This window comes from Rhinoraja longicauda, chromosome 9 (assembly GCF_053455715.1).
Source record: "Rhinoraja longicauda isolate Sanriku21f chromosome 9, sRhiLon1.1, whole genome shotgun sequence".
Classification (NCBI taxonomy): Eukaryota; Metazoa; Chordata; class Chondrichthyes; order Rajiformes; family Arhynchobatidae; genus Rhinoraja; species Rhinoraja longicauda.
In genome coordinates this window covers 47,177,473-47,197,291 of record NC_135961.1, presented here as the reverse complement: position 1 = coordinate 47,197,291, position 19,819 = coordinate 47,177,473, and positions in this window count along the sequence as shown.

Below are 19,819 nucleotides of genomic sequence, written 5' to 3'. Positions count from 1 at the left end.
CCACAGAAGGCAGTGGAGACCAATTCACTGGATGTTTTCAAGATTTAGCTTTAGCTTTTAGGAGTAAAGGAATCAAGGGATATTGGGAAAAGCAGGAATGGGGTACTGATTTTAGATGATCAGCCATGATCATATTGAATGGCGGTGCTGGCTCAAAGGGCTGAATGGCCGACTCCTGCAACTATTTTTCTATGAGAGGTTAGAAGTTGGTAAAGAGGGTGGTGAGAGAAAAGTTGGAGTACAGAATAGGCAGGAGAAAGGCGGAGAGCGAGGTAGGGAGGTTGGTTTAAACTGCACGTATTTTAAGTGAAAGGGCTTGACAGGTAAGGCAGGTGAGCTTAGGGCATGGATAGGTACTTGCGACGGATGTTGTAGCCATTGCTGAAACCTAGTTAAGAGAGGGGCAGGGCAAGCAGCTCAATGTTCCAGGATACAGGTGCTGCAGGAGAGACAGGGGTGATGATAAAAGAGATGGGGGGGAGGGGTTTATTGGTTAAGGAGCATGTCACGGCAGTAGTTAGAGGTGACATTATGGACAGTTCATCTGGTGAGGTTATATGGGTGGAGTTGAGGAACAAGAAAGGGATTTATTTCACAAAATGCTGGAGTATCTCAGCAGGTCAGGCAGCATCTCAGGAGAGAAGGAATGGGTGACGTTTCGGGTCGAGACCCTTCTTCACTTTGTTGGGATGTATTACAGACCCCCAAATCGTCAATGGGAATTAGAACAAATATGCCAGGAGATTGCAGACAGCTGCAAGTCAAATAAAGTTGTTACAGTTGAGGATTTCAACTTTCCCAATATTGACCGGGAAAATCATAAGTGTGAAAGGTTTAGATAGGGTGCAGTTTCTCAAAGATGTTCAGGAGATTTTCTCCTACAATATGTAGAGGGACCCACACGTGAGAGGGTGACACTTGATCTAGGGTTGGGAAATTGGGACTGGCAAGTGAATGAAGTGTTCGTGGAGGAGCCTTTTGGGACCAGTGACCACTGTTCGATTAGGTTAGGATTCACTGTTCGATTAGATTAGGTTAACTTAAGATAGTTATGGACAGGGACAGAGAGGGCTCACATGTTAAAATGCTAAATTGGTGTAAGGCCAACTTTCAGGGTATGAGAGAAAGTCTCGCTCAAGTTAATTGGAGCATGTTGTTTGAGGGGAAGGAACATCAGCCAAGTAGCTGCCAGTCACCTTAAACGCCTAACTGAGACAGGGCCTTAAGACTCCAGAAGGGATATTCTCAATGTCATCATACTCCAGTCTGACCTTATGAAATAAGAGGGGTCACTGGTGAAGCAAATGTTACTATGTAGAAGAGAAAGACCTGCAATCGGAAAATATCTCTTTGGGTGAAGTATAAATGTAGACAAAAGCTAGTTGAGAAAGATAAAACTTAACTAAAAAAATGTGTGGGTGCAGTTCAGTAAGTTATACTCTGAGGGGCAGTATACGCCAGGAAATAAACCCATGGAACTGAAAATCTGCAAGCTCAGATCAGAGGCAGGTACTTATTGTCAAAAATGCTGTTAACTAAGTGCAAAATAAAAATCATCAGCAGATTATCAAGGAAAGATTTAACAGTGAGGCTGCTTTTTCACACAGAGGAATTAAGTGAGGCAGGTACAACATTTAAAAGACCTACTGTATAAACAGGCATATGATTAGGAAAGGTTTAGGGGGATATGGGTCAAGTTTACATGGGCATGTTGACATGGACGTGTTGGGCTGAAGGACCTGTTTCCATGCTGTATGCATCTATGTTAATTACTGTTAAAAGTGTGATTGTTGAGGCAGGTACTATAAACAGCATTTAAAATATATTTGGACAGGTACATGGATAGGAAATGGAGCGGTGGTGATGGTGATAACTGGTTCCAACAATTGTTAACTAATAGGAAACTCAAGCCACAATCCTTTGACTGGACTGGATTGTAATTACCAAGAATATCTGTCAGTCAAATTGCAAAGTATGCAATGAACTGATAATCAAGGAATGTGACTCAAGATACATAAAATGTACATTTTGTGGTTATTTTATCTAAAATGAAGAGTGCAGTTGATTCTGCACTATTTCTGCTGCAAGGATGCATCCTATTCATTGCCCTGCTGCAAAGTCAAATCTATAATAATAATAATAATAATAATGCATTACATTTATATAGCGCTTTTCAAATCTAGGCTCAAACTAAATTCTGAAGAAGGGTCTTGACCCGAAACGCTACCCATTCCTTCTCTCCAGAGATGCTGCCTGTCCTGCTGAGTTACTCCAGCTTTTTGTGTCTATCTTACTTTTTAAGAGGTGTGCCCCCTTTCTGAATCTCTTACTCTTCCAACTACTGTTCTCTTTCATTCCTGACCATGCTTTTGTTTACCAGCTGTAATATTTTGTTTTGGCTTGGTATCAGATTAACAGAATGATTGTATAAACCTCATCACTGGCACCACCTAATACCTGTCTGGGAGAAATGTACCTTTGACACTAATGGAGTTGATTAAAGCTCCAACGTTAGTGAACAGGAAGAATTGTCAACTTAAAAATTGTCTTTGAGTGAATGGACAGTTGTCACATTGAGCATTTGAAATGGAGACATTTGCATCTTCCAAGTAAACATTATATAAAAATTGGAAAGTAAGATGTAGGTGGTCCTGGGGAATATTCTTTTGAAAGGGAGCACTGATGGTTGAACTCCTTGTGCAAAAGGGGTGATCCAAGCAAGAAATATTAGCATTTGGCTTACCTGTATGGGAAAGTAATTAAATATTAGAAATGCGCAGGTTCATTAAACATCCATTGCATTGCTTTTAACATTCACTTCTTTTTGTATTGGAATCTGGCCTGCATTTGTTGCCCTTCATTAATTGCTCTTCAAAAGATGTTGATAATCCATTTTCTTGTACCAGTGCAGTCCTCCTGATGGTATTCCCTCAGTGCTGAAGAGGAGGGAGTTCCACAAACTGGACCCAGTGCTGATGACGAACTGATGATATATGTCAAAGTTGGGAAGTTGTGCAATTTGGAGGAAAACCTGCAGGTGGTGGTAAGCCCCTGTATATGATATTCTTTTATCCCCTTGGTGGTGGAGGTCTTGGGTTTCAGCAAGTGTGTTTACAGTAGCTTGAGTGAATAAACGTAGCACATGGTACAGACTGAAGGCAGAGTGCCCTATGGATTGGATATTTAGAGTGTCTGATGGCACGTCAATCAATTTAAAAAAAATGTCCACTCTGTCCTGAGGGGTGTGGAGTTTATTAAATTGTTTCCGTTGCCCTAATTCGGACAAATGGAGTGTATTCCATCATGTTGAGTGTTCTATTGGGTGTGTAAAGCTCATTTAAAAATATGGAATTCTCCCAAATTGCTGGCCAGCATTTGTCCCACAGCTATGAATTAACCCAGCTGGCCTTGATGCTATTTGTACAATGTATGCAAATTGGCTACCGTGACAACCGTTGCTTAATTATTTTTACATCTGCAAGTCGAATCGGTAGTAAAGAAAGCAAACTCAATGCTAGCATTTATTTCAAGAATACAAAAACAGGGAAGTAATGGTGAAGCTCTTTTAGGTGCTGGTAAGGCTGCATTTGGAATATTGTGAGCAATTTTGGGCACCATATTTGAGGATGTGTTGGCACTGGAGAGGACGTTTACAAGAATGAGGAGGTTAACCTATGATGAGCGTTTGTCGGCACTGGGCCTGTGCTCGCTGGAGTTTAGAAGAATGAGGAGGGGCCTCATTGAAACAGACAGAATAGTGAATGGCTTTGAAAGAGTGGATGTGGAGAGGATGTTTCCACTAGTGGGAGAGTCTAGGACTAGAGGTCATAGCCTCTGAATTAAAGGACGTTATTTTAGGAAGGAGATGAGGAGAAATTTCATTAGTCAGAGGGTGGCGAATCTGTGGAATTCTTTGCCACAGAAGGCTGTAGAGGCCGTCAGTGGATATTTTTAAGGCAGATATATAGATTCTTGATTAGTACAGATGTCAGAGGTTTTGTGGAGAAGGTAGGAGAATGGGGTTATGAGGGAGAGATAGATCAGCCATGAATTAATGATGGAGTACACTTGATGGGCCAAATGGCCTAATTCTACTCCTAATCTATATGACCTTATGACATGAAATGTTTAGGATTTTAATAAATTGCAAAACCTTTCATTTAAAACCGCATCCACATGTACTTCACTCATCCCTCATTTTGTAGTTTACGTTAACCTGCCTGACATTATTCCAAATATTTGTCATGCATTCAATAAAGAAATCCATTCTGATCTCGGTATTACTCATCATTAAGTCAAATTCATGTTTGCTGCTGTTGCTGCTTGTTTAAAGCAATGTGCTATCTCTAATGTGTAGCCTCTTTATTTGGTAGTAATGGTTGTCTTGGCAATTATGGAGACTGGTACATTCAGAGTTGATGAGGCAGGCTGATTGTTAGAACTTTCCCCGGCCCCATATGCACTAAATAACTAATGATTTATTCTATTCCATCGGTTCCATTGTAGTACAACTGGATCTCAGTGGCAGCATATGATAAAAAGCGGGCTTTAGTACTATGATTGGCCATCCATGTCGACCAAGATGCCCCAACTAAGCTAGACTCATTTGGCTTTGTTGGGCCCATATCCCTCCCAGCCTTTCTAATAGTATCTGCCTCCCCTGGCAGCTCATTCCATGCACCCACTATCCTCTGAGTGAAACAATTGCCTCTAAAGTTTGTATTATAGACAATAGACAATAGACAATAGGTGCAGGAGTAGGCCATTCAGCCCTTCGAGCCAGCACCGCCATTCAATGCGATCATGGCTGATCACTCTCAATCAGTACCCCGTTCCTGCCTTCTCCCCATACCCCCTCACTCCGCTATCCTTAAGAGCTCTATCCAGCTCTCTCTTGAAAGCATCCAACGAACTGGCCTCCACTGCCTTCTGAGGCAGAGAATTCCACACCTTCACCACCCTCTGACTGAAAAAGTTCTTCCTCATCTCCGTTCTAAATGGCCTACCCCTTATTCTCAAACTGTGGCCCCTTGTTCTGGACTCCCCCAACATTGGGAACATGTTATCTGCCTCTAATGTGTCCAATCCCCTAATTATCTTATATGTTTCAATAAGATCCCCCCTCATCCTTCTAAATTCCAGTGTATACAAGCCCAATCGCTCCAGCCTTTCAACATCCGACAGTCCCGCCATTCCGGGAATTAACCTAGTGAACCTACGCTGCACGCCCTCCATAGCAAGAATATCCTTCCTCAAATTTGGAGACCAAAACTGCACACAGTACTCCAGGTGCGGTCTCACCAGGGCCCGGTACAACTGTAGAAGGACCTCTTTGCTCCTATACTCAACTCCTCTTGTTACGAAGGCCAACATTCCATTGGCTTTCTTCACTGCCTGCTGAACCTGCATGCTTCCTTTCATTGACTGATGCACTAGGACACCCAGATCTCGTTGAACTCCCCCTCCTCCTAACTTGACACCATTCAGATAATAATCTGCCTTTCTATTCTTACTTCCAAAGTGAATAACCTCACACTTACCTACATTAAACTGCATCTGCCATGTATCCGCCCACTCACACAACCTGTCCAAGTCACCCTGCAGCCTTATTGCATCTTCCTCACAATTCACACTACCCCCCAACTTAGTATCATCTGCAAATTTGCTAATGGTACTTTTAATCCCTTCGTCTAAGTCATTAATGTATATCGTAAATAGCTGGGGTCCCAGCACCGAACCTTGCGGTACCCCACTGGTCACTGCCTGCCATTCCGAAAGGGACCCATTTATCCCCACTCTTTGCTTTCTGTCTGTCAACCAATTTTCTATCCATGTCAGTACCCTACCCCCAATACCATGTGCCCTAATTTTGCCCACTAATCTCCTATGTGGGACCTTGTCGAAGGCTTTCTGAAAGTCGAGGTACACCACATCCACTGACTCTCCCTTGTCAATTTTCCTAGTTACATCCTCAAAAAATTCCAGTAGATTTGTCAAGCATGATTTCCCCTTCGTAAATCCATGCTGACTCGGAACGATCCCGTTACTGCTATCCAAATGCTCAGCAATTTCGTCTTTTATAATTGACTCCAGCATCTTCCCCACCACTGATGTCAGACTAACTGGTCTATAATTACCCGTTTTCTCTCTCCCTCCTTTCTTAAAAAGTGGGATAACATTTGCTATCCTCCAATCCACAGGAACTGATCCTGTCCCTTAAATCTTGTCCCTCTCACCTTAAATACCTCTTGTTTTTGATTCCCCTACCCTGGGTAAAAAACTGTGCATTCACCCTATCTATTCCCTTCATGATTTTGTACACCTTTATAAGATCATCCCTCAGCCAACTGTGCTCCAAGGAATAAAGTCCTAGCCTCTCAACCCTTCCCTATAGCTCAGCCTCTCAAATCCTGGCAACCTCCTCATAAATCTTCCCTGCACTCTTTACAGCTTAATGACATCTTTCCTATAGCAGCGTGACCAAAATTAAACACAGTACTGGCCACTTGAACATAACATTCCAAGTTCTGTACTCAATACCTTGACTGATGAAGGCCAGTGTATCCAAAACCTCCTTGACCACTCTATCTACCATTGACACTACTTTCATGGAACTAAGTACCAGTACTCCCAGATCACTCTGCTCTACAACACTGCCCAGGGCCTTACCATTCACTGGGAAGATCCTGCCGCACCTATCTGCATTAAACTCCATTAGACATGCCTCAGCCCACTAGCCCAGCTGATCAAGAACCTGCTGTAATTTTTGATAACATTTTCACTATCTATGATACCACCCATTTTAATGTCAAACCACAAACGGCAATGGACTCGGCACTGATCTCTGAGGCATACCACTCATCAAGGCCTCTGGTCCAACAAACATCAAGAAGCAAATTCTGTACCCAGTTTGATAGCACTTCCTGGATCCCCAGCAATCTAACCTTCCACAGCAGTCTACCATGTGGAACCTTATAAAAGACCAACGAATACTCTCTTGAACTTCTTCAGGTGTACGGTAGAGACCATATTGACTGGTTGCATTGCGGCCTAGTTCGGCAACTCAAACACCCAGGAACAAAGGACATTACAGAGAGTGGTAGACATTGCCCGATCCATCACTGATACTAACCTCCCCATAACTGTTCCAACAACCATCAGCGTCTTGAACACCATGTACAAGTGTTCATATGATCAAATATGAACTGTGGTCTTTCGTTGCACCAAGGATTTTGGGGGGGGGGGATTGGATTAGTGCTGATGTTATTAATTTATTGCATTTTTGTTTTATTTTGTATCTATGTGTATTATGCTGCAAGTAAGAATCTCATTGTTCCGTTGCTGGGACATATGACAATTAACTACTCTTGACATGATAGATATCAGATTGTCCTTCCTGAGAGTGCACCAACAGAAAGCAACTGGCCTAATTGGAGTCCCTAGCCATGTCCTCAGAATCTGCGTGAACCAGCCAATTTAAAAGGACCACAATCATGCCAGTGCTAAAGAAAAGTAAGGTAGCACATCTCACTAACTACCATCCAATGGCTCTGACATCCACCATCATGAAGTGCTTCAAGAGAAGGATTATGGTCCAGCCTTTGACTCCATCTACCCTGCATGCAGCCTTGGAAATGCAGCCTGGTATTGGTATAGTGTTTTCACGTGTATTGAGATACAATGAAAAGCTGTATTTTTCAGGAACAACAAACATCCCGGTCAATCCCTCTTCTACGCTCTCCTGTCAGGCAGAAGATACAAAATACTAAGAGATTCAGGAACAGCTTCTTTCCTGCTGTTATCTGACCATTGAACAGACCTCTCAGTTAATGGTGAAGTTCTGATGTCCTAATCTATCTCTTTGGGGCCCTTGAACTAAAATCTGCACTTTCTCTGTAGCTATAACACTATTCTGCACCATGTTTATTTTTCCCTCGATCCATTTGTATAATACCTGTTGTATTTGAGTATGGTCTGATTGTACTCATGTATGGTATGTTTTGACTGGATAGACATCAGTTTTTCACTGTATTTCAGTACACGTGTCAATAATAAGCCAATAAACACAATAAGTCATACACCATCCTCAATTGGAAATGTATTCCTCCAGTTTGATTGATGATAAATCTAATGTCGATAACAAGGTGGTTTATAAATTATTGCAATAATTTGTTGTCAATGACAAGAAATTCATTGTTGTCAAATGACCAGACAAGATTGTCAAGTGCATGGCGAGGAATGAGGAAATGTAGTTGGATAAAATCGCATTTATATCAATGCTAGATGTCTGATAGGAGGCGGGTGAATTTAGGGTGTGGATAGGCATGTGGCAGAGAGATTATAGCCATTGCGGAAACCTGGGTAAGGGAGGGACAGGACTGGCAGCTTAATGTTCCAGGGTGTAGATGCTGCATGTCAGATAAAGGTGGGGGTAAAAGAGGAGGGAGGGTTCCTTTATTGATTAAGGAGAACATCACAACAGTTGGCTGAGGTGACAATACTGAAGGACTATCCAGTCATGCAAAAGAAATAAAAATGGAATGATCAACGTGTTGGGATTGTACTGTAGACCTCCAAATAGTCAATGGGAATTAGAGGAACAAAAATGCCAGGAGATTGCAGACAGCTGCATGACTAATAGGGTTGTCATTGTAGGGGATGTTAACTTTCCCAGTATAGACTGGGACTGCCATAGTGCCAAGAACTTAGGTGGGTTGAATTTGTCAAGTGTGCTCTGAAAAGTTTCCTCCAGCAAAACATATAAGGCCCTATAGTTCTATTAGCTGTAAAATAGTTATTGATATAGACAGTGCTGGTCCACAAGTTAAAGTTCTAAATTGGGGACATTGCACTTGCAAAAATTGATTGGACTAGGATGTTTCTGGAAAGAGATGTTTTTTAAAGTGTGCTAGTGAGAGTTCAAGGTCCACATTCCTGTTAAAGTGAAGAACGAGGCAGGCAGGAGTAAGGACCCATTGATGACGAGAGAAATTGAGGTTCTTGTCAGGTAAAATAAGGAGGCATAGGTCAGGTATAGGCAGCAGGGATCAAGTGGAAGAGTACAGGGATCGAGCAGCAAACTGAAGAAGGAAATCAGAAGGACACAAATTAGGCATAAGATAGCTCCAGCAGATGATGAAGGAGAATTCAGAGATTTTATTGGTATATTAAGGGGCAAAGGGTAACTATGCTGAGGAGGTCTATGGTTAGTGGCATGCCTCAAGGATCGGTGCTGAACCCAATGGTGTTTGTTGTTTATATCAACAATTTAGATGAGAATGTACGAGCCATAATTAGTAGGTTTGCAGAAGACACTAAATTAGATGGTATCATAGACAGGATGATTATCAAAAATCACAACAAAATCTTGATCTGCTGGATAAGTGGGCTGAGGAATGGTGAATGGAATTTATTCCAGATAAGTGTGTTGCATTTTGGGAAGTCAAACCACCCAGGACCTTCACATTGAATGGTAGGGCCCAGTGGAGTGTTGTAGAGCAAAGAGATTTAGGAGTGCAGACACATAGTTCCCTGAAAGTGGTGACACCAGTAGATAGGGTGGTGAAGAAGGCTTTTGACATGTTGGCCTTCATCGGTAGAAGAAATGAGTACAGAAGTTGAGATGTTATGTCACAATTCTACAAGATGTTGGTGAATCTGTGCCTGTGTTCAGTTTTGGCCAGAGAAGATTTATGAGGATGCTGCCAGGACTCGAGGCCTGAGCTATAGGGAGAGATTGGGCAGCCTGGGACTTTATTCCTTGGAGCACAGGAGTAATCTTATAGAGGTGTATAAAATCATGAGGGTAATAGATAGGGTGAAAGCACGGTCATTTTCTTAGGCTAGGGGAATCAATAACTAGAGGCCATTTGTTTAAGGTGAGAGCGGAAAGATTTAATAGGAACTGAGGGACAGCGTTTTCACACAGGGTTATGAGCATATGGAACAAATGAACAGGAAATGGATGAGGCAAGTGCAATAATAACATTTAAAAGACATTTGGATAGGTAAGAGAAAAAAGGTTCAGAAGAATAGGCATAGAAGGTGCATCTTGGATGGCATAGATGAGTTGGGTTGATGGACCAGTTCCTGTGCTCTATGACTCTAACGTTGTTCAAAGCCCACCTGGATTCTGTGATTATCATTATTCACAGGCCTTAAATCTGGGAATTCCCTGTACTATGTCGTCATTCACTGACTCGAGGTCCTGGGAGTGCTTCTAAAACACATAATGGCATTCTTTCACAGACTGATGCACTTCAAGAAGGTGGGCTACCAAGAGCTAATTGAGGATAACTAAGAACAGATAATGAATGCAGGCTTTGACACTATCCCTTAAACATCGGGACATTCATTGCAGCAACTAAAAATAGTTCTACAAACAGAACTGCCCTGGCAAACCCATTGTTTCTGCTTGTTCATGTCCCACCGAATTAATTTCCACATACCTTGACTCCATCCTATCCCCCCTGGTCCAATCCCTCCAGACCTATGTTCAAGACACCTCACATGTTCTTCGTCTCTTCAATGATTTCCGTTTTCCAGGCCCCCACTCCCTCATCTTTACCATGGATGTCCAGTCACTCTACACCTCCATCCCCCACCAGGAAGGTCTTAAAGCCCTTAATTTCTTCCTCGACCGCAGAACCAGCCAATTTCCGTCTACTAATACTCTCCTCCCCCTAGCAGAGCTGGTCCTTACCCTCAACAACTTCTCCTTCGACTCTTCCCACTTCCTCCAAGGCGTAGCTATGGGCACTCGCAGTGGGCCCCAGCTATACCCTAATTGTCAGGTACGTCGAATAATCACTGTTCCAGGCGTACACTGGCCCTATCCCTGAACTCTACCTCCGCTACATTGATGACTGCATCAGTGCTGCCTCCAGCACCCTTGCAGAACTCACTGACTTCATCAACTTCACAACTAATTTCTATCCTGCACTCAAATTCACTTGGACCATCACCGACATCTCCCTACCGTTTCTGGATCTCACCATCTCCATCACAGGAGACAGACTATTGGCCGACATCTACTACAAATCTACTGACTCCCATAGCTATCTAGACCACATTTCTTCCCACCCTGCATCCTGTAAAGATTCTATCCTCTACTCCCAATTCCTCCGTGTACGCCGCATCTGCACCAAGGATGAGAATTTCCATACTAGATCATCGAAGATGTCCTCATTCTTCAGGAAATGGGGGTTCCCCTCTTCCATTATAAATGAGGCTCTCACTAGGGTCTCCACGATATCCCACAGCTCCACTCTTGCTCCTCCTCCCCCTATTCGCAACAAGTTCAGAGTCTCCCTTGTCCTCAACTTCCACCCCATCAGCCGTCGCAAACGGCATATAATCCTCCAACACTTTCGCCACCTCCAACGGGATCCCACTACTGGCCACATCTTCCCATCTCCACTCCTTTCTGCTTTCTGCCTCCTCCAACCTCATTTAATGTATCCGCTGTTCCAGGTGTCAAAATCTACATCGGCGAGACCAAGCGCAGTCTCGGCGATCGTTTCGCTGAACACCTCAGCTCTGTCCGCGTTAACCTACCTGATCTCCCGGTTGCTCAGCACTTCAACTCCCCCTCCCATTCCCAATCTGACCTTTCTGTCCTGGACCTCCTCCATTGTCAGAGTGAGGGCCAGCGCAAATTGGAGGAACAGCACTTCATATTTTTCTACAGCTTACACCCCAGTGCTATGAATATTGACTTCCCTAACTTCAAATAGCCCTTGCTTTCCCTCTCTCTCCATCCCCTCCCCTTCCCAGTTCTCCCCCCAGTCTTACTGTCTCCAACTACATTCTATCTTTGTCCCGCCCACTCCCCTGACATCAGTCTGAAGAAGGGTCTCGACCCGAAACGTTGCCCATTCCTTCTCTCCAGAGATGCTGCTTGCCCCGCTGATTCCAGCGTTTTGTGTCTACCTTTGATTTAAACCAACATCTGCAGTTCTTTCCTACACACCATTGTTGGAGATGAGATTTGTCTGCCATCGCAACTTTCCCACGTATAGGAACTAACACTATTTAGAACTAGCACATTTGAGCGGTATAAATGCTTTCTTCCAAAAGAGGAACCAGTATTTAAAAGGTAATGAAAAGTATGAGAAGAAAAGGTGAGTGAAAATGGGAAATTCGAGACCAATTACCCTGTCAACAGTAATATGAAAATGCGAGTCTATTATATGTGTTTATTAGATGTGGTAACGGGGTACTTTGGAAATAATTATAGGATTGCAGGGAGTTGACATTTATTTGTAAGAGAAAACCATGTTGAAGATCTTGTGGTTGTAATGATCTGAATAGATAAAAGGGGAACCAATGGATGTGGTTTATTTCAGAAGGCCTTCAATAACTGCCACATAAATGATTATTAAACAAAGTTAGGATAACATGGATTGGGGATGAAATACTGCAGTGTTTTGAAGACTAGTTAATGGACAAATAAAAACAACAAGGTTGTTTATAGGTGGATGAGTGGGGTAGAGTTTGATGCAGATCTATTTAATCTCTCAATAATTTGGATGAGATTGAGTGTACTGTAAACAAGTCTGCTTATGATATAGAGCTGGGTGACTGTGGAGCTGTAGTCAGACCACATCTGAAATATTATGTACAACTTTATCGTTCCTTCCTCTGGATGAATATATTTACAATAGGGGGAATGCAACAAAGATGATGGCTGGGGGCGCAATCTCAAAATAGCAATCTACCAATCTACTATGAGGAGGGAAAGCTTCAACCAGAGGGTTTTTAATCTTTGACATTTTGAATACATGAGCATTGTGGAAGTTAAGCACTCAATATAGACAGGATGAAGATTGATAAAGTTTTAGTTATAGAATCATACAGGGTGCAAACAGGCCCTTCAGACCAACTTGCCCACAATGGCCAACATGTCCCAGCTACATTAGTCCCACTTTTCTGCGTTTGGTCCATATCCCTCCAAACCTGTCCTATCCATGTACATGTCTAACTGTTTCTTAAATGTTGGGATAGTCCCAGCCTCAACTACCACCTCTGGCAGCTTGTTCCATACACCCACCACCATTTGTGTGAAAAGGTTACCCCTTAGATTCCTAGTAAATCTTTTCCCCCTCACCGTATGCCTATGTCCTCTGGTTCTTAATTCACCTACTCTGCGCAAGAGACTCTGCATCTACCCAATCAATTCCTCTCATGATTTTACACACCTCTATAAGATAAAAATCAAAGGAAACCAAAATTGGTTCAGGAAAGTTGAACTGAAGAAAAAGATCAGACATTACCTCAACGAAAGGTGGAACAGGTACAAGAAGCCATAGAACCAATGCTTATACAGAGGGACAAAGGCATTCCAATAAATGAAACTTACCTCGAAATGCTTCGAAGATTTGGGAAGAGAGATTACTAGCTCTACCCAGAGACCCAACTTGGTATCATGTCTGTTGAATAGACCCATGACATAAACCTAAAAACATGAATAATTAGTGTGACACGCACACATCTGCATGATAAATAGCAACATGGCAGCTCGTCACACTTCAGTGTGATGTGCAGTTCTTTGAGAGGGCTGCACCTGTAAAGACAACACAGGTTAAAATATTCAGGCCTTGCCAAGATGTCTATGTTACAGTCCTTTAATGGACCTGGACATGTGCACATTTAAGGAGCTCAAGCAAGAGAAGACTATCTAACACAACAGTATCATGGTCAGCACAAGTCATCATGCTACAGTTTAGCTTCCAAATGTATTCTGTATGTATCCACCATACAAAACTTTAACACATCCTTTAGAACCTTCATTGTATGGCACATCCGCTCACACTGCGGTAGGGCACACATTCAAGGTGCAGTAAACATCTGTGGTGTATTTACCATTTGAGTTTTTGTGTTTTGGCAGCTGAGCCTTGCCGTAGTTCCGGGTATAAATCATTGTGGGATACCTGTATTACCTCTCTGGTGGTGTTGAAGTAAAGCGGCCATATGTTGTATGCTAACCCGTCTCACTCGTCGATTCTTATCATAATACACCACAGTTAAAATTGGCGACGAGGATAAAACAAGCAGAAAATGCCTATCATAGGTTCCATAGGGGAGTTCGCCCCGAAGACGGAGTCTTGGTCGGCGTATGTGGAACGTTTAGAGCAGTTTTTTGAGGCTAACGACATTGCAGAGGAGAAGCAAGTGGCTACTCTGTTAAGTGTGATGGGAGCATCTACATATGGTCTGTTAAGGATCCTGGTGCAGCCGCTGAAGCCAAAAGATAAGTCCTACGGCGACATTGTGAACATTTTAAAGACTCATTTTGAACCCAAGCCGTTGCTTATTACGGAGAGATTCCGCTTTAACCGATGCAACCAGCGGGCGGACGAGTCTGTGACCAGTTACGTTGCGGAGCTGAAACAGTGTGCAGTTAACTGAGTTTGGAGCGACGTTGAACGAGACGCTTCGTGACCGTTTTGTCAGTGGGATTTGTAACAAGGCAAACCAGCGCCGGCTGTTGTCGGAGTCCAACCTGACTTTTGCACGGGCATTTGAAGTCGCCCTCAGCATGGAGACTGCGGAGAGAGACTCGCAGCAGCTGCGGGGACACGAGGCGCGTCCGAAACAAGTGCATAAAGTGGATGCGCACACGGCTAAGCAAACGGGGAGGAACTGCCACAGATGTAACGGCAGAAATCACAGCACACAGGTGTGTCGCTTTAAAGACGCAAAGTGTTACAACTTTGGTAAAACCGGGCATATTAAAAGAGCATGCAGAGGAAAAGTGGCGGCGGCACCGACACAGAGCAGATATAAACGACAGACTGATAAAAACACAAAGTATGTGGAGGCAGAAGAAATAGTGTTGCCCATGTTTTCATTAGTAAATGGCAAAAACTGTAAACAAGCATATAGGGCATGTTTTGTGGTTAATGGCAAAGAAGTCAAACTAGAAATTGACACCGGAGCTGCCGTGAGCATCATCTCAGAGAAGTTGTTTCAGACCACCTTTTTAAAGCAACCACTTGGGCTTGCTGAAGTCACACTGAAGACATACACAGGGGAGGTTATTCCTGTGTTGGGACAGTTTGAAGCCACTGTCAGCTATGAGAGTCAGAGTGAGCAGCTACCAATGATTGTGGTAAAGGGAGCAGGACCAGCTTTGTGTGGAAGGAACGTTAAAAATGCTCACCTTAAAGTGGAAAGAAATTAAACATGCCAGTGACAAGTCTCATCAGGAAGACATAAAGCATATTAAGGAAATGCCTCACCTGACATCAATACAGGATGTACTGGAGTTACACTCTGAAGTGTTTAAAGATGAACTTGGCACTCTGCGTGATGTCAAAGCAACAATTCTGGTGGAACCAGGGGCCCGCCCAAAGTTTTGTAAAAGCCGCCCACTGCCATTTGCCATGAAAGCACGGGTGGAGGCTGAATTGGACCGACTGGAAAAGGCCAACATAATTACTCCAGTCAAACATAGTGAATGGGCAGCACCCATTGTTCCTGTTGAAAAAAAGGACCATACCATTCGTCTGTGTGGAGATTACAAACTCACTGTAAACCAAGCTGCCACCACAGAGACTTATCCCTTGCCACGGATAGAGGAGCTGATGGCAACCGTCAGTGGAGGAACAGTGTTTTCAAAGATCGACCTCGCCTCAGCGTACCAGCAGGTACTTCTGGAGGATGAATAAAAAAAACTGTTGACTATTAACACACACCGAGGCTTATTTGTCTATAACAGACTGGCTTTTGGTGTGAGCGCAGCACCCTCCATCTTCCAAAGAATCATGGAGAACCTCATGAAAGATCTGGATGTAGTGGTGTATCTGGATGATCTCCTCATCACAGGAAAAACTGAACAAGAGCATCTGCAAAACCTGCATAAAGTGCTACAGAGACTGCAGGAGAGCGGACTGAGAGTCAGGGAGTTAAAGTGTGAGTTTGGAAAGAAACAAATCGAATACTTGGGTCATGTGTTAAACCGCCAGGGCATCCAGCCGTCACCGGAGAAAGTCAGAGCAATAAAGGATGCACCAGCCCCCACCTGTGTGAAAGAGCTGAGAGCTTTCTTGGGACTAGTGAATTATTATGGACGGTTCATGCCCAACCAAAGCACCGTGCTTGCTTCCCTGTACAGGTTGCTGAAAGACCAGGTGTCGTGGGAGTGGAAAAGTCGAGAGCAGAAAGCTTTTGACAAGTGCAAATCGCTGCTCACAAGTGACAAGATCCTGGTGCACTATGACCAAAAGCTTCCTCTCACTCTGGCCTGTGACTCCTCAGCGTATGGCATTGGAGCTGTCATACAACACAAAATGCCTACAGGGGAGGAGCGCCCCATCGCCTTCTCATCACGCACATTATCCCCTGCTGAGAAGAAATATTCTCAGATTGAGAAAGAGGGACTGGCGCTCATTTTTGGTGTAAAGAAGTTTCACCAGTACCTGTGGGGGAGGAAATTCAAACTTGTGACTGATCACAAACCCCTGCTAACACTGTTTGGAGAACACAAAAGCCTGCCCACCATGGCTGCAGCTCGAATCCAAAGATGGGCAATGATTCTCTCTGCCTATGATTATCACATTGAGTACTGTGCTTCAGAGAAACATGGTAATGCAGATGGCCTCTCAAGAGTTCCGCTGCCTGACACAAACGACGCAGGGACCACAGCCGTCACTGACAGCGTATACACACTGTTAACTGAACATCTTGAGCAGGCTCCACTGAACGCAGACCAAGTGGCACGTGCAACACGCACAGACAACGTGTTGTCAAAGGTGCTGAAATTTGTCATGGACGGCTGGCCTGCTGAAGTGGATGAGACTCTGAAAGCTTTCCACACGCGTAGATGTGAACTTTCAGTAGAGCGAGGATGTGTCCTGTGGGGCACCAGAGTGGTGATTCCTGAAAAGTTGAGAAAAACTGTGTTAAAGGAGCTGCATTCTGGCCATCCAGGAATTGTGAAAATGAAAGCACTAACATGCAAGTACGTATGGTGGCCTAAAGTTGATGCAGAGGTGGAGCAAGTTTGCAGAGCATGTGAGTCATGTCAATTGGAGCAGAGGATGCCTCGTCAGGTGCCTTTGCATCCATGGGAATTTCCTGGCCAGAGCTGGAAAAGACTACACATAGACCTTGCTGGTCCATTTTTGGGACACACTTTCATGTTGGTGGTGGATGCTTACTCCAAGTGGTTGGAGGTATTTAAAATGTCTAGCATCACATCACAAGCCACTATCACACGACTGAGAAGACTGTTCGCAGCTTATGGATTGCCGGAGCACATTGTCACGGATAATGGAACGCAGTTCACGTCAGAGGAGTTTAAAAACCATGCAGCAGAATGGAATCCTTCATTCTACAAGTGCTCCTGGTCACCCTACCTCGAATGGCCTGGCAGAACGGTACGTTCAGTCATTCAAGGGTGGAATGAAAAAGCTGACACACACCGCAATGGATGTGGAGGACAGGGTCTCCCTCTTTTTGATGCAGTATCGCACCACACCCAACTGCACTACTGGTCAGTCACCCGCTGACCTGTTTCTGAACAGACACGTGCGCACCCGTCTGGATTTCATCCGTCCGGACACAGCAGCCGCTGTTCGTAAAAAACAGTACAAGCAGAAGTTTCACCATGACCTCCGTGCAGCAGACAGGTGTTTCTCAGTGGCTGACCCAGTGTATTTATACAATACGGCTGGGGGAGGACGCAAATGGATTCCTGGAGTCATAGTGGATCAAACAGGACCGGTGTCTTACAAAGTACAAGGAGGAGACACCGACATCACCTACAGGAGACATGGAGATCAGTTGAGATTCAGAGTCATGGGAGATGGACTGGATCAGGACACTGAAAACTCAACCACTGACACTTCTGCACCGAGCCAACCCGCACAGCCGGAGGACATGTCATCATGCAGCGAGCCAGGGACTGTGGACAGTACAGCTGCAGCTGTTGCGCCGCTGAGTCCACGCCGATCATCAAGGGTCAGGAAGCCTCCAGACCGCTATGTCCCTTAAGCTTCATTAAAAAAAAGGAAATGTTCGGCATGAAGGACTGTTTAGTTGTTTAAGTTGTTTTCATTAATATGAACACACAGATGGACTGAGACATGTTAAAACTACAAGAGGGTCTCTAGTGATAAAAAGTAACTTTGCATAGTAGTAACTTTGAGAATGGTTATTGTCAGAAATAAGGCACTTGCTAATTTCAGTTATTTATGATTACCTTCATTTTAAAAAGGGGGTAATGTGGTGTATTTACCATTTGAGTTTTTATGTTTTGGCAGCTGAGCCTTGCCGTAGTTCCGGGTATAAAGCATTGTGGGATACCTGTATTACCTCTCTGGTGGTGTTGAAGTAAAGCGGCCATATGTTGTATGCTAACCCGTCTCACTCGTCGATTCTTATCATAATACACCACAACATCTAAAGAAGCTACCACTGTGAATCTATAAATTTCCTCACTTGACTTCACATTTACTTACCAACCCTTCCCGACCCCCCACCCTCACACACGTTAGCATGTTTCTATATCGTAAAATTAACATTTCAATGGGTTTGCTGCTTAACAAGATGGCATCAGACCTGTCTTTCAGATCCAGGCTGCCCCTTCGCCTCTCAACAAAAGATGCAGGTCTGCTTCCATTTGTAGAATGTGCAGTTCTCTATCGTTTCTTGATCCTTCACCTCCTCTGTGTGATTAGACACCAGAGCCCTGGCTGAGGTCCTTTGGCGAGCCAGGAAGCTGAATCTGATCCAACCTTCACTTAACAGTGAACCTGGAGCGGGAAGGTTTGTCACTCACACTCATGTACAATACAACAAAGTGTTATTCACATTCTGGCTTTATTGCTTGATTTTTCTTCTATCGCAATCTCCTGATCCTGTTGAGGAATCCAAGGTTACAAAAAATAGACAGAGAGTTTAAATTTTGCTTCTGCACACAGAGTGTGGTGTATAAATCTGAAGGATCACCTAATTAAATGAACAACTCAGTGGATACTTATCTGAGAAAGAAAGTGCTGTGGAGAAGAACGTGGCTCAGAAGGATCCTAACGCCTTATGTAGGCTCTGCACTTTTCTCCCTACCCCCAGTGAAATTTGCAATGAAATGCTACACTAACAAAAGCAATAGAGCAAGTTACAGCGCTAATATAACGTTGCTAATGATTTGAAGTCACTTTGGATTTACACAAGGTGCCCAGTCCAGACAACACTACTTCCCAACAAAGAAGTAAAGTCAGAAATATCTTGCTGGTTTGTGCAATGCAATGGCTGGATTTGAATGCTTCTAATCTGCGGTAATCTTTCAATTGTGTGGTGAACATTTAAGTAAGGTGCCTTTTTCATTTTGTGGTTATTGGAGACAAAGGCATTCACAAGAACAGCAGGTGAGCACTTAAACAGGTTAATTCTATAAATGATTTCTCTTGCCTGATAAGAGGAATTGTCAGCATGACTGGATTTGGTTAATATTTCTCTCCTTGCTCAGATGTGTCCACTGCTTTACCTAGATAACGTGCATGGTGACATGTGTGTGTGTGTGAAAGAGATCTGGTGGAACCACAGCTCTTTCATCCTGCTTATCTTTTTTTGCTATTCTAGTTCATTTGTTATCGGACATAATTCTCATTCTGAAGGTTTCCCCTGCCCCCTCCCCAGACACCACGTGATCACTGATTACTGCTTTTTGACATTAATTGCAACAAAGAAAAGACTAGTTCCAGTGTCACCAGATTCTCGTGTGTGGATTTGTATCAGTTCTTTTCCATGCGAGGCCTGAAATATATGAAAGCCACAGCAGTAAAACAGGCCATATATCTAACTAGACCACACCAGC